Source organism: Cervus canadensis, chromosome 14 (assembly GCF_019320065.1).
Source record: "Cervus canadensis isolate Bull #8, Minnesota chromosome 14, ASM1932006v1, whole genome shotgun sequence".
Lineage (NCBI taxonomy): Eukaryota > Metazoa > Chordata > Mammalia > Artiodactyla > Cervidae > Cervus > Cervus canadensis.
Window position 1 is genome coordinate 1,803,620 of NC_057399.1, and position 14,750 is coordinate 1,818,369.

The following is a 14,750-nucleotide window of genomic DNA, read 5'->3' on the forward strand; positions in this document are numbered from 1 at the left end:
GGTGGAGATGGCTTTTTGCATCCTCAAGTCGGTAGCTAGGTGGGAAAAGAAAAGTGTTCTTAATATTTTATTCCGGAACCGTGTTTTGGTTACACTATTGGGGCTACTTGGAAAGGAGTCCTCCACCCATCCTCACCCCGAAACAGTAGGTCTCGTTGGTCGTCTTCGCCTTCCATAAATGAAACATTACTTAAGATTCGGGGGCGGAGGGGTGGGGGTCGGGAGTGCCCACTTGTATACGCGACCCTGTGTGTCTCCTGAAGACACGGAATGACTGTTGTGTATCCTGTGGTTGGGTGACTTATTTTCGTAGTAGGAAAAACTGTTGGAAATTGTTGGGGGGTGCGTGGGGAGTCGCTAAAAGGCGCAGCTTGTATTTTTCGTCTACCCCACCCTGTTCTGTCTTGCATTTGGCTGAAAGCTGGTATGGAAGCGAGAGGAAACATTGGGTGAGTGAAGGGGAGAATGCAGTTGGCATTACAAATACTATACTGTGTAAAGTTGAATGATGGTATAGAGTGATTACCGTTTTTATTTACCCTGAAGCTTTAAAAATCTTACGTAGCATGTAGGGTAGAGTGATGTGACTAGTTAATTTCTATGGGATCCTGCAGGTGTAGAAACCTCTGCCGTCCCTGCCTGCCTGCCTGCCTTCCCCACCTCCCTTCACTGCTTCGTTTCTGTTTTGGCATGGTACGTTTCTCTTTGATGGACATGCTGCCTCCTGTGCCCGTTTCTTTAGTTGGTTCTATGGGGTTTTGCTTTTAGTGGTTTTGCTGTAAGATGCATCTTTCGATGAAGAGGACCTGCATTTGTTTTTAATTTGCGTTTATTCCGCAGGTAATTATCACATCAAGATTGTAGTGCTTTGCGTTAAACTTATTTTAAAATTGCACAGCTGAGTTAGATCTAGTTGAATTAAGTGTGTAAGTCAAGGTTGGGAAATTTGAATTCTGATTTTTTTCCCCCGAGTTTCAATTGGAGTTACAAAGGGAAGAGGATTGCAACATCCCTTGTTTCTCACAGTCTTTAATATTTAAAAACATTACAACAGAAGAATTAAGATAATTTGTACTTCTTTCACCCGGAAATGTAAGTTTTTCAATAACCATTGTTTTGTCACATATTTTTAGTATAATGGACTTTTAAATAAAGAAATTGGCATAATTTGTCTTTTCGACTGCTGAGAATTTAATATATTTACATATTTGGCTTATCAATTCTTGAACCTATCAGTAAAGGACCTTAGTTACTATAAAAACTGGAAGTTACATCGTATGTAATTATATGGTATGTTTTATAACCTATGGTTTGAAATTTCTGTGGTTGGTCATTTACACAGATAAGCTGACTTATAAGTATGAGGTAGCATATTTATTTAGATTGACCCGAATAGGAAAAAAAAGGTTGTGTTTTTTCTAAATCTCAAACTTAGGATATACAGTATGTTGATACAAAGCTGAGTTTTTAGTTTGTTATTAGCTAGAATTTCCAGAATTATTTGTTTTAATCTTCTATTTTAGCCTGAAATATTACCTTTGCAAAAACTGGAGAAATATCCTATATAACTGCATATAACAGTGCTTTTCTGCTGAAAGATATTCTACTAGACACTGTCTTTAAATGTTCAATGATTGTTTTATAAATAAAAAACTAAAATGTTTGTTTAGAGTTGGAAAACTTTAAAATATAAGAATATATTCTCTTCCCCCTACCCTCACCTCAGATTTTGTTTTATTCTATGGAAATGCAAAGTTACTTACTGAGGAAAGCATTCATTAAACTTTTTCTGCCTAGTGGTTTGGTTGAAGCCAAATATATTCCTTGCATTCGATGGGATGATTCTGTTGCATTTTAGGCACTGAACATTAAAATGATGTAAAGCCTTTACCGCAGGTTAAAGCATAAAACAGTCTCAGCATGTGGAAGTCATATGGTTTACGAAAAAAGTAGAAAATCAGGGCATTGGTGCCTGTCCAGCTTAAAATTTCATCCGGTAACTGTGAAGGACACATTTATTTAATATGATTGCTTCTAAAAATGTTGCCTGTATAATGAGAAGTTGAAAATTCAAACTGTTTTTAACCAATCTGTTGCTAGTTTAGTGTGCTGCGTGCTGTGAATACTGTGGTTGCAAATGTGCACCAAGGAGCCTTTAGGGGTCAGCTTTATCTTGAATGTCTTTAGTGAGGCTTCATTTTTCACTGCTGTCTGAATAGATTTCAGTCTTCTTAGCACAGATCCTTAGTTCAACCATCTAATAGAAACTTAACAGCTCAGTATTGGTAAGTTATAAATATATTGCAACAAACCTTTCCTTGTTTCATGGTTTGAAAAAAAAGTAATCAGTTTATGGCAGTTTTTGTAGCAAGTATTGATTGGATGGCATTGCTTGTTCCTGAAGATGTTAAGCTCACTGGGAGTATTTATGCTTAATTTGTTCATTTTGGATCTTTTGTTCATTTTAGTGAGTCCATCCCACTTTTAATGTTTCAGGTGGGTTCCATGTTTCCTGTAAAATCATGTTTGCTTTTTCTATTTTGCAGTTTTTCTGGTATTTTTGTATGCAGATCTTTAAACTTGACTTATTTTTCTTAGGAACTAGAAATTTATCCTAGGATGTCACTTTTCACAAGTGAAAATTGGTATACTCCTCAACTTTTAAAAAAGGTTAACATTTATAGATAAACTTTAACAAGCTCAGTGAAAGTGTGCTGGAGTTTTTCCTTTTGTGTATCTGCTTTATTTAGGTTTTTTTTTACTTCCAGGTTAAATTTTATAGCTCCCTTTGCTGTTTGGCTAGATTATTCTCTTAACTGTTGGCTTTTACTTCTCAATTTACTAGAACTTTATAAAAAAGCTCTTTGAGTGGAAATCACAGCTTGTCTGAAGTGTCTTATGTGTACATTCATGTATATAAATCACAGCTTGTCTGAAGTGTCGTATATGTACATTCATGTATATAAATCACAGCTTGTCTGAAGTGTCATATATGTACATTCACATATATAAAGCACCTTTATGTTTGTTTTTGTATGAAATTAGTATATACCTATCAGACATACAACCCATAAAAAAGAAATCTGAACCACAAGTAACAAGCTTTAAAAAACTCAAGCTTGGAATCAGAGTTTGCACACCACATGTTTGTCCACATTATAAAAGTTATGGAGATTTTTAGTATTACTGCAAATGATGATTTTTGCAGATTCTGCCAAAGTCTGCTTCTCTCCAAAAGAGAGCTAGTGGTATTGAAAATTTTCTCAAGATAATATTAAGTAGTATGTGATGAAATTTCTAGATGCAGCAACCCCCCTCCGCCCCCAATCCTGTTACTTACTGGTCTTAGGTACCATCCTAAGTAAAAAGTACAAAGATTTTTTGCTGAGTGATTCGGTCATGTAAAACTTTTAGTTAGAGCCTATTTAAATATAATCCAGTGTTTTAGATAACTTGTTTTTGTGATCTTAGATGAAATGAATTGGAAATTTACTAACATTGTTTTGGACACTTTCCAAGAGCATTTAGTTACTGGAAGGGCCTGGCTTTATGTTGTTTTTACCTTACAGTGGTAATAAGGTTGAAGTTATAGTAAGTTTTTTCAGTACATTTTTTCATTGTATGTTATAGTACGTTTGTACATTATAGTACATTTTTTCAAAATGTAAATTTTATAGATCTTTGACTTAGACTATAAAGATAGTGGGTTTTTTAATTTACATTTACAGGCAGAAGAGAAAAAACATAATTGATTTAACTTTGAAGTTATGAGTTGTTTTACTTTTTTTGAATCTCAAAAGAGTTGTCTGCAGGCCCCTTCTAAGTGATAAAATGATTCTAATCCGTTTAAAGGGCGTTTAGATTTTCCTTAAATTTAGGGTGCTAAATATAAGAATGCTTGCTAAATTTCACATACTCTGTAGCTTCTCTGTCCATGCTCAGTGATGGTCTGTGTGTGGTTTTATAGCCCTCTTTACTGTCTGCATATTAAACAATTAGTGTGGAGTTGCCAGGTGACAGTAATTTTAAGTTATATAGTTACATTTTTAAAAGAGGAGAAAGTCAGGTGCTGTGCTGTTGTTGAGAAGAGGATGATTTAATGCTAAACCTTTCTGCTTTAAGATTTTGATAAAGTAACAGGATCATTAAAATGTGCAGCTGTTGGTTTGGGCCTGGTCAGTGAAGGCTTAGACTCATCCTCACTCTCCCTTTTCTAATCATGAAGTCAGGCTGAATTTTTCTCCTTTGTATCTATCTATCCACTTGTTTTCATTCTATTGCTACTCCCTTAATTCAGGCCTTCGTCCTTTCTGTCTTTCCACGTCCCTCTCTTAATTCGTCTTCGGGTTTCAGGTTTGTTTTTTTTTTTTCTTTTGTCCTTATGCACTTCCACCTGAGAGATCTTGGTAAAATAATATGTGAATTTGTTTGTTAGTCATTACTTGGCTTATAATCCTTAATTGGCTCCTTAGCCCTCAGGTAAAGGCATATTACCATTCCACCTGTGCCACATCTTGGCCCTGCCCCATCCTAGCTGTGTGACCTTAGGCAGATCATTTAATCTGTGCTTCAGTTTTCTCACCTGTTGAATGGGAAGAACTAGTCCTTACTTCATAGGATTATTGTGAGCTCTTAGAATGATGTCAGCATATGATAAATGTTAACTATATCATATTATACCAGGTATTTTATGCTCTGGTTCCTGCCTTATATTTTATCATTACCAATCACAGACGCTATGGGCCTTAGCGATCAATGCCAAACAAACCTCTTCAGCATAGACAGGAGGGTTGGGTGTTCATTTGTGAGAGCAGCAGCTGTTATAATGTCTTCAGAAGTAAAGAATTGTGACCTTTAAAGTATTACAGATATGTTTATGCTTCCATAGTCTATTGCTGTGCCTTCTATTTTTTCTCCCAAAATAAAAAGTATATCAGTTAAATTATTGCCTAATTCAGGATACAATTTTAAAATTCACTTTCCTAACCCCATTAATACATGCTTAAGTTTCTAAATTTCCCCCCGTTAATCTGACTTGTTGTCTCATTACTTCAGTAAAGACCTATTAACTTTGTGTAGTTTTCTTACCCCCCCCCCCCATTCCACCCCCAAAATCTGAATTCTTGTTCCATTTCAGGTAATGTATTTTCTTTACATTGCAATTGGGACAGTTGAATACTTGCTTTATATGATCTGAAGCCATGTTTTAGACAGACATCTGTTTTATTTACCTACTGATGTTTATACTTGAGTTTGGGTGTCTGCACTGCTTCAAGTTGATTTTCCAAAGTGGAAGATGATACATATATGGTGATTTATATCTGTATCCCATTTCTCTCAAGGAGGAGAAAGAATGACTTGTATTTACCGAACTGAGTCTCATAAGGATAAATGTTATCCAAGGTCATTGTCTAGAGGAAGCAGGGTGACAGGTAAGGTATCAGTTGAGACTTTAGAATGTAACTTTTGTAGGAGGCTATATTATGACTGTAGTTTGCAACCACCAATTTAGCCAGCATTTGCCTTCATGGAACGTAATTGTTAACTATGGGGAACTTGAAAGTAGCTATTCTAAGTATTAACTTTATCTGGTTGAAAATTCCATTTTCTGGAATCAAAGGTAGCCAGCCTATGTTTAGTTTTATATTATAGCTGTTTAGAGCCATTCAGGACAGGAATAGTTGTACACTTTGTTGTCTGAGGATGACCTCTTTGTAAAGATGGCATGATCTTATTTGGAATACTGTGTCCTGCTTTTCAGTAAACTCACTTTGCTTCAGATGTGCAGGTTCTAAGGTTAAATATAAATTTGTTTTTGAGTTTTTTTTTTTCCCCTCAGAAAAAGTTTCTTCCTTCAATAAAATGTAATAATTAAAAAAATACTGGTTGCATTTTAATGCAACACAGGCATCAGCCAACCTGATCATCTTTGGTTAAACAGAATATTGTTAATGACTGCAAGTGATTGGTTACTTCTCATTTTATGTTTCTTAGTTGACAGCATTTCAGTTAAGTGCCTTTACTCTGTTACTGACAATGAAAGTTTGTATTACCTGGTTAGGTCTCAGTTTTCCAGTCTGTTGAATAGGGGATTTAGGTTAATTTTTTGATATATATATATATAGTGTTTTTGTTGTCATTGATTAAAAGCTATTCATTTACTTGTTTATTTTTAATCTTTAAATAATTACAGGTTCATAGGCAGTTGAAAAATAGGGCCCTGTACCTTTCACCCAGTTTCCCCTACTGGTTACATCTTCCATAACTTTTGTGCAGTATTAAAACCAGGAAATTGACATTGGTACTGTGTTTGTGTGTGTCTTTGTGTAGGTCTTTGCCATTTTATGACACATGTGGATTCTGTAATCACCACCAGTCAAGATGCAGACCTCTTCTGTCACCCCAGAGATTGAATGATTCCTCTTTATTCGTAAATTTTGTTGTTTTGTCAGTATAACTAAGAAGAAAGATACCAATTATTGGATCAGTAATTTCACTCTTGCCTTTTGTAGTTTGGAAATTCTTTTGGCATGTCTTGAAAGTTTTTATGGAAAATTCCAGTTAAACTTTTTTATAAGAATTTTTAAATTGGCAAGCTTTTCTTAATTGAAGATTTTTAATATCAGTACCTGTTAAACTTTTTTTAGTAAAAGGTAACAATATTAAAAATTTCTGTAAATCAAATGTGTATGATTTAAATGCATTCAAGGCTTAAGTGATATTTCTTGCCACAGAGGATGTATGCTAGAATCAGTATTGGGTAAACAAAATCAGTTATTCTAACGTTAGTCCAGTCTCTGACGGTGTTGAAGCAAACTGGTTGGGTTAATTGATTGTGAGCTCATGTTTTAGTTTTATTTGGATTTGTTACAAAGAAACTCTCTTCAAAGAAGGTTCAAAGATTGTTTTCAGAGAAAATACCTTTAGAAGGAAAAAAGTGATAAAGATACGTTTGTTAGTCTAGGTACAAGAAAGAACCATCAGGTTAAAGACTAGTTAAGGAGCTGGCCTTTACCTCCCCTTTATCAGCTGTGTGAGTTATAAAGCCTGTCTTCAAAAATGAGGCTATTAATCAAACGTATCACTGATTATTACAGACCTCAAACAACAAAGGTCTGCTTTAAACAGGCTTACAAAATATTTGCAAATATGTTAACAGAAAAGATGTATCATGTGGTTTTTCTCTCTTGTGGATTTGAGACAGTTTTTTGGTCCACACTGATATTTGCTTTGAAAACATCAATTAAATTTTAGTTTGTTTCATTGGTAAGAATATGGTAAATATTGGTGGTTCTTCCTGATAAGTCAGGTTCATATTTAGAAAACTTACTGGCTATCCAAGATTTCACTTTCTTCCTGATTCAATTTTTTTTTCTTTGGATTTATCTGTTGCCAGCTTTTTATATTGTCTTCATGTGCATTCTAAAAAAAAAAATAGTGCTTTAATCAGGAATTGTTTGGCTTGAAGGAGAGGTTGTGGTAGGGATCCGGTTCTTTTCGGTTGATAAAGAACAACTAGACCTTGTACAGCTGGGGGAACTGTCAGGATCTGAGAAGCGACTGTCTCTGCCTCATTTTGGGGTTTTATGGTTCCTTGTCTTGCCCTCTTTCCGTGTCTGCTTCTTCTGCCTTTCCCATTTCTCCCTTCCACTTTTGTTTGCCTTGCTATGGTTTTTCAGTTTCTGCTTCTTCATAACTCTGACTTGCAGGTGCATTTGGTATGCCATGTTACTGAGTTTGAACTGCTCTTTTCCTTCAGCTGAAGCTTACCTCCTAATATTTCTTTAAATTCTTTTGGCGAGAGAGAAATCGGAATGCATTGCATGACCATGAGTTAGATGTGCGTTCCTGTTCTGTGGCGTTGGTGCGTAGGATGCAGGAGGACTCTGTTGTAGGGATTGAAGAGGGTATTCAATTAAACATGTCGAGTCTAGCAGTACATAGATAGATACTCTGAGTTACAAAGATGAGTTTAATCCTCCTGGTGTAGAGCACCCAGTGGTATTAGCCTTAATAAAAGGTGACTTCCAATGTTCATAGCAGTATTGTTTATAATAGCCAAGACATGAAAACAACTTAAATGTCTATCGACAGATAAATGGATTAAGAAGATGTGGCATATATACATTGTGATGTGGGATGTGTTCTGATTAAGCAAGGTGTTTTTCTAGTTGTTATGCTTAATGATTAGTATTATGCCCAAACATCGAGCCTTTAATGGTTATATCATCAGTTCATTTTTTAAACTTTTGCATTTTCACATTCCAACTCTTAAAGCAGTCTTCCCCCCGCCTTTTTTTTCCTTCAATAAATCTCTCCTATATCTATTAAACAAGATTTTTTCATAGTATGCCTTTTTGTATAGCAACCATCTCTTGAAATTTTGCTCTCACAGCTTTAATTCCTCATTTTTGGGGGGATCTGTCATCATTCTCAGAGTTTTAAATAATCCTAGGATATTGAGCTGGTTGAGAACTTGGACTTAGGAGCCAGACTGTTTAGGTGTGAGTCTGGCCTCCATGACTTACTCTGTAACTTTAATAAATCCTTGCTTTGTCTCAGTTTCTCCATCTGTACATTGGAAGTAAATGATAGTACTTAAATTATAGGATTGTTGTGAGTGCTTCAAGAAGTATTGTAAAGTGCTTAGGACAGTGGTGGGCACAGATTAAGACATCTTTTTTATTAGTTGGCTCTGCTTCTGTGTCTGTGGTATTTACTTCTCTCCTGTAAATAGAATTCTCATATGTTGAAAGTAGTCCCTTCCTAACTTATTTTTTGGTGATTTGTTTCCTCAATTATACATTTGTAGGCCTTAGTTGCATTTGATACAAATACCTATTTCCTTCTAGTTAAGATTCCTTCTATCCTGGTCTTCTTCCTTCCATTGTCTTTTTCCTTTCTTGTTAAAAGTTACCTCTGGTTTTAAGAGTTCCTACATCTGAAACCTTTAAATCACCCCTTTAGTACTTTCCCTTTTCAGACTGCTCTCCCTCCTCCCCATCTAATATATCTGCAGTGTTCTGCTGATTTTTCCCTCCTCATGTCTCGTAGATGATTCTCGTCCTTTTTACACCCATGGTTGCCATCCTCACCTGCTCGCTGAGATGATGCAGCAGTGGAGCTGGCCTGCCTGCCTCTTCCCTCCCCTACTGCATGGTGCACAGTCTTGTTGGAATAACTGTCATCAAGCTCTTTTCATCCAGTCGTTGAAGAAGTGCCTTAGTTCTAATTGTGTTATATTCCTGTTTTTAATCCTTGGTTTTTCTTTTTTTTAAGGTTTTCTAACATTTTCTTCCCTCCCTTACTAGCATTCTGTTTTCTTATTTCTAAAGATGTTTTCTCTGTTAGAGTCAAGCAAATTACCTTTCTTTCTGCTGTATGTTTCAGCCTTTATTTCTTGATACATACTTCTTTCTCTGTTTAATATGTTTGTATGTGCTTACCTTGCCAGTTTAAATGTTCTTAATAAGACCTACTTAAAGCCTTCTTTCTGAGGAGACCTTTTCCTGTGGACCTTGTCATGCTCAGACCAGTTCATTTTCTCCATATATAAGCTGCACTTGTACACTCAGTTACTAGTGTATATCATTTTTTTGTGTTTACTTGTAAGTATATCACATTTTAAATATATTGGTTTTCATTTCATGTGTATGGATTGGATTCTTAGTTGAAGTATAAAGTCCTTGGGTCTCCTATTGGCTCATCTATGTCTGCCATTTTTTTCTTTCCTCCTTTAATTTTCATAGTTCATTTATTATGGCTCATTCATCCAACCAATATTGACTACATATTATCCACATAGACTCTAGGAAGTTTGGTTTTGATAGGATCAAAAGGAGGCCTCAACCCTGAGTTTTCAGTACTGAGATTTCAGTACTATACCTGAGTTGTTCTTGGCTCAGTAATTTCTCAGATGCACTCTTAAAAATAGCAATTAGCACTTGATAGATTGCTGAGTCTTAAGTGCCTCACAAATATTTGTGCTATAGAATGCTGGTAGTAATGACAGTAGTTAAGAATGGTTAGAGTAGATGATGCGTAGGAAGTTTAGGTTAACTGTCTTCTAAGGATAGAAGATTCCCGCGCCCCGCCCCAACCTTTTTTTAAACCTAAACAGTGGGAGATCTAGGACTTAAAAAAATTTTTTGCTTATGAAGTTGTTGAATAGAAAAGAATTCAAGCAATAGAAAAGTATATGTAAAATAACAAGCATAGCTTCCCCCTCTTCTTCCCAACACGTTTTACTCTGGTTTCTGCCCATTGCTCATAAGGGACCTTCCTGAAACGTAGTAGTTTAATAAAACAACAGTGACCATTTTATTATCCTCTAAGAGTTCTGGGAATTGGCTCAGTTCAGTGGTTCTCACTTTGGATCTCTCATCTGCAGTCTTCTGAAGGCGCTCACCCCTGTGTCTGATGTCCAGGCTAGGAGAGCTCAAACAGCTGAAGGCGGGGATAGCTGGGCCTTGTCTGGCACCCCTCTCGGTCTCTGTCATCTCTCCAGTGTGGTGTGTTCACGATAGCTGGACTGCTTACGTGGTACCCCGGGGCGCCAACAGAGAGAGAAAGCCAGGTATAGATCGCTTTTTGTGACCTAGCCTTGGAAACCACACAGTGTTATTATTCAAGCAGTCATGCCAGCCTCTCCAGGTTCAAGAGCAACACAGACAGATTCTCCCTCTTGATTGTGTGTGTGTGTGTGTGTGTGTGTGTTAGTTGCGCAGTCGTGTCTGACTCTCTGCAACCCCGTGGACTGTAACCCACCAGGCTCCTCTGACCATGGCATTCTTCAGGCAAGAATGCTGGAGTGGGTTGCCATTCTCTTCTCCAGGGCTCTTTGTGACCAGGGATAGAACCCAGGTCTCCTGCTCTGCAGGCATATTCTTCACCACTGAGCCACCAGGAAGGAGAGTGACGAGTTCTAGAAGAGCATGTATGAAGGAATATTGTTGTCAGTTACGGAAGATACAGAACATCAGGGAGAAATGCGGTTAATAATTTGGCTTACTCTTAAATCATTGTCTTTGTATGTACAAATCATACTTCCAACTATCTGCTTATATGATTTTATCATTCTGCAACATTTTTTATGTCATTAGGTAACTTTGCTCTATTTGACATGGATATATGCTATCCCATTACATGACAAATATATAATATTGTAAGAGGTAAAACAACTTATTTGATAGATGTTAGAGTTACTTTTTTTTAATTTTACTTTATATTGGAGTATAGTCGAGTAGGGCTTCCCTGGTTTCTCGGACAGTAAAGAATCTGCCTGCAATGCAGGAGACCTGGGTTCAGTCCCTGGGTTGGAAAGATCCCCTGGAGGAGATGGCTACCCACTCCAGTGTTCTTGCCTGGAGAATCCCCATGGACAGAGGAGCCTGGCAGGGCTCCATGGAGTCGCAAAGAGTCAGAAATGACTGAGCAGCTAAGCATAGCACATAGTTGAATAACCAACTTATTTTTCATTTAACAACGTAATGGCATAAGTGCTCATCTTATTTATGTTGAACATCATAAATTAGTGAATTATAATTTACTGTAACCACTCACCTAAAATAGACATTAAGCTCTCTGAGAAAGATTGAAGACAAAAGAAGAAGAGGGTGGCAGAGGATGAGATGGTAGGATAGCATCACAGAGTCAGTGGACGTGAACTTGGGCAAACTCCAGGAGATAGTGAGGAACAGGGAACGCCTCATGTGCTTCAGTCCATGGGGTCACAAGCAGTCAGGTATGACTTGGCGACTGAACAACAGGCTTTTTGGAGTTTATGCCTAGGAACCTTTCTTGACTGGTAGTAAATGTTGCAATAATAGGGCTACTACTAATAATAGTCAAGAGACAATAATCTTTATGCTTATGCTGCTCTTCCAACCATTTGGAAATTATTTCTCAAATTTTTTTTTCCTTTGCTGCTGCATCCTTTTCTTCTCTCTGCTCTAATTCAGTAATGCTGTGCTTCTGTCTTGCTTTCAGAGAAGATATGGAAGAAGTGGGGATATCATATATATAGTAAAGCTATCTTATTTGGTACTTTCCCATTTCAAGGATTTTTTTTTTGTTTCTTCCTGTTAAGTAATGAGGAGCCATTAATTTGAATTAGTAGTTAAGTAGTCAAAAAAATTGTCTATAGTAAAAATCATGAAAAGCTGATTACCTAAACATTTCACTTTAATGAAAAAAATATATGTGTATTTAACAATCACTCGATATAGCCCGTGGTTCTCAATTGGGATGATTTTACCCCCTTGGGATGTTTAGCAACATTTGGAGACATTTTTGATGGTCAGAACTGGGATGGGGTGCTGTTTTTGCCATCAGGTAGTGGTAGAGAAGCCAGGGATGCTGCCAAGCATCTTTTGATTCACAAGACAATGTTGCTTTCCATCCCCACCCCCGCCTCCAAAGAAAGAATTCTCTAGTCCAAAGGGTCCGTAGTGCTGGGGTCAAGAAACCTTTATCCAGGGCCAAGGTCTTTTCTTGATATATGAATTCACAGACTGGCAGTCTGCATCAGATTTTCATGCATAAACTATACCCATAATGTATTATTTATAATTTTTGAGTTTTGATTTCTTTTAAATGGGAGGTAGACCTTAAAGACACATAATCTGTGAGTCGTCTTAATATTTTATTATTTTACCCACATCTCCAATAGTCCCACCCACACTCAATTCAATAGCATTTTTAAATCATTTATTTTATCAAAATAGTCCCATCTTTTTTTTCAACCTAGTTTTTATAGAAGCAATTCTTCATACTCATATTTTGTTAGTTCAGATAAGGTATAATTAAATTCCACCTTTGCAGAAGCAGCTGATAAAGGGACTTTGGTTAAGACTTTAGTTAAGACTTTAGTCTTGGTTACCAAGACTAGATTAAGTGGTTAAGACTTTGCCTTCCAATGCAGCAGGTGTGAGTTCGATCCCTGGTTGGGAAACTCAGATCCCCCAAGCCTGTGGCCAAAAATCCAAAACATAAGACAGAAGCAGTGTTGCAACAGATTCAATAAAAGACTTTTTAAAAAAAGGACAACTGACTTAAACAGTGAGGGAACAAATGATGTAAACAATTAGCCAACAAATCAACCTGCTTTTCTTGGGCGCAGAGTGGAGTATTTGAGATATTAGCCTCTAGTGTCTCATGTCAGTTTGTTTCAGAAGGGCAGTCTAGAAGGCGTTGGTTGATTGTGATGGCTGGTTAAGTGTAGGTTGGCTTAGCGCTTTTATATGAGCAATAAGAAATGGAAAAATTTTTTTGTTTATCAAAAAGAATTGTTTTCAAAGTAAGTTCACTGGAAACAAATTCTTACTTAAGGAAAAAAAAGATGCCCCAGACAAAATCTGCACACATACACAGAGCAAAAATAGACAAACAGATAAACTACAAGCATAATATAATGTTAGCATATAATTGTTATATATATGTATAATATAATACATAATATGTTGTATATTAAACTGTTATGTTATTATATATAATGCAATATAATGTTGCAACTGTACATGCAACATTACAGTTGCATTTTGTCTTGCCCCAAATGGTTGGATTTATGAGGACATGATAGAAGAGAGTGAGAAGAAGAGATGCCAATGGTAGTCATTTGAAAGAGAAAAATGATCTTCACTCTTGATTAGTAAGCTTTAGTGGTAGGAGTCTAGTGATCTTTGGGTATTTGGGATAGTCAAGAAGCCTATTCTATTTGGAAGTTATTATTTTGCTGAGTTCCAGCCCCTCTCATATTCAATCATGTTTTTGTGTGTGCTTCAAAGACCAGTGACGTTATCCTATTTAACAGATCTTTATTTTAAATGGACTTTTTTCATGATTATCTTCTTTTTAGATCACCTTCATCTGAATCTTTGCATGTTAAACCCCATCAGCCAGTCTCTTGTCTTGTACCAGAACATTTCGTATGCTTCTTGAAAATACTTGAACTCAGTATCTCAGTTTCTCTTGTTAATTAAAGACTTGATTGTAATAGACATTTCTGATCGTTGCCTTATACTAGCACTTTTTTCAGCTTTGATTATATGAATTTTCAACATATATACATAATTTTGGCTACATGAGCTTGTGCAGACTGACTTACTGCCTAATAAAAATTATGTTATTTTGAATTTAATCAGCGGTTAATCAGAAAAATCCAGAAATTGGCATTTTAGATATCCTAATGAGTTATCTAGTCACCACTAGCCAGTGGGAAATACAGCTTGAATAGATGGTTAATCTTCTCAGAGCTAGAGGATTAAGCTGAACTAGCATAGGATTGCTAAAGTTGTTAATTACTGTTTCTGTAGTTGTTGGAAATGTTAGCTTCTCTTTCCTGCACTTTCTGTTAATGGTGGTAATTTCTTTATGGAGAAAAACTTGTCAGAGAAGCCGAAGAGATTACTTAGCAATTTAAGTAATCTTTTTTCCTCTGAGTTAACTCTTAGTTAATGAAGTTTTTAAAAATTATCATTTCTTCCCCTCAAACTTATATAAAAAGAAAATTCAATGCATAAAATGTTGTTTTGTATATTTATGTAATTGTCTTACAAGACATTTCTAAAATACTCAGTATCTAAACATTTTTAAACTTTGTATATCCATTTCCTCTCTTTTTTCAAGCATAATGAGATTCTTAGGAAAAACTTTTCGAAAATGATAATTATGAATGGATTACCAAACTGAACTGATCAAGTTATCAGAGTTATTTGAAAAATAATTAAATGGAATCTGGGGGGAAAATTCAT

The 14,750-nt window shown here is 36.1% G+C and overlaps 1 protein-coding gene across 9 annotated transcripts in view; it reads left to right on the forward strand.

Annotated features, from left to right (window-relative positions):
• The window catches only part of HMBOX1 (homeobox containing 1), a 195,021-nt gene that overhangs the window by 1,029 nt on the left and 179,242 nt on the right, over positions 1–14,750 (forward strand). The gene's annotated exons all lie outside the window — the stretch shown is intronic.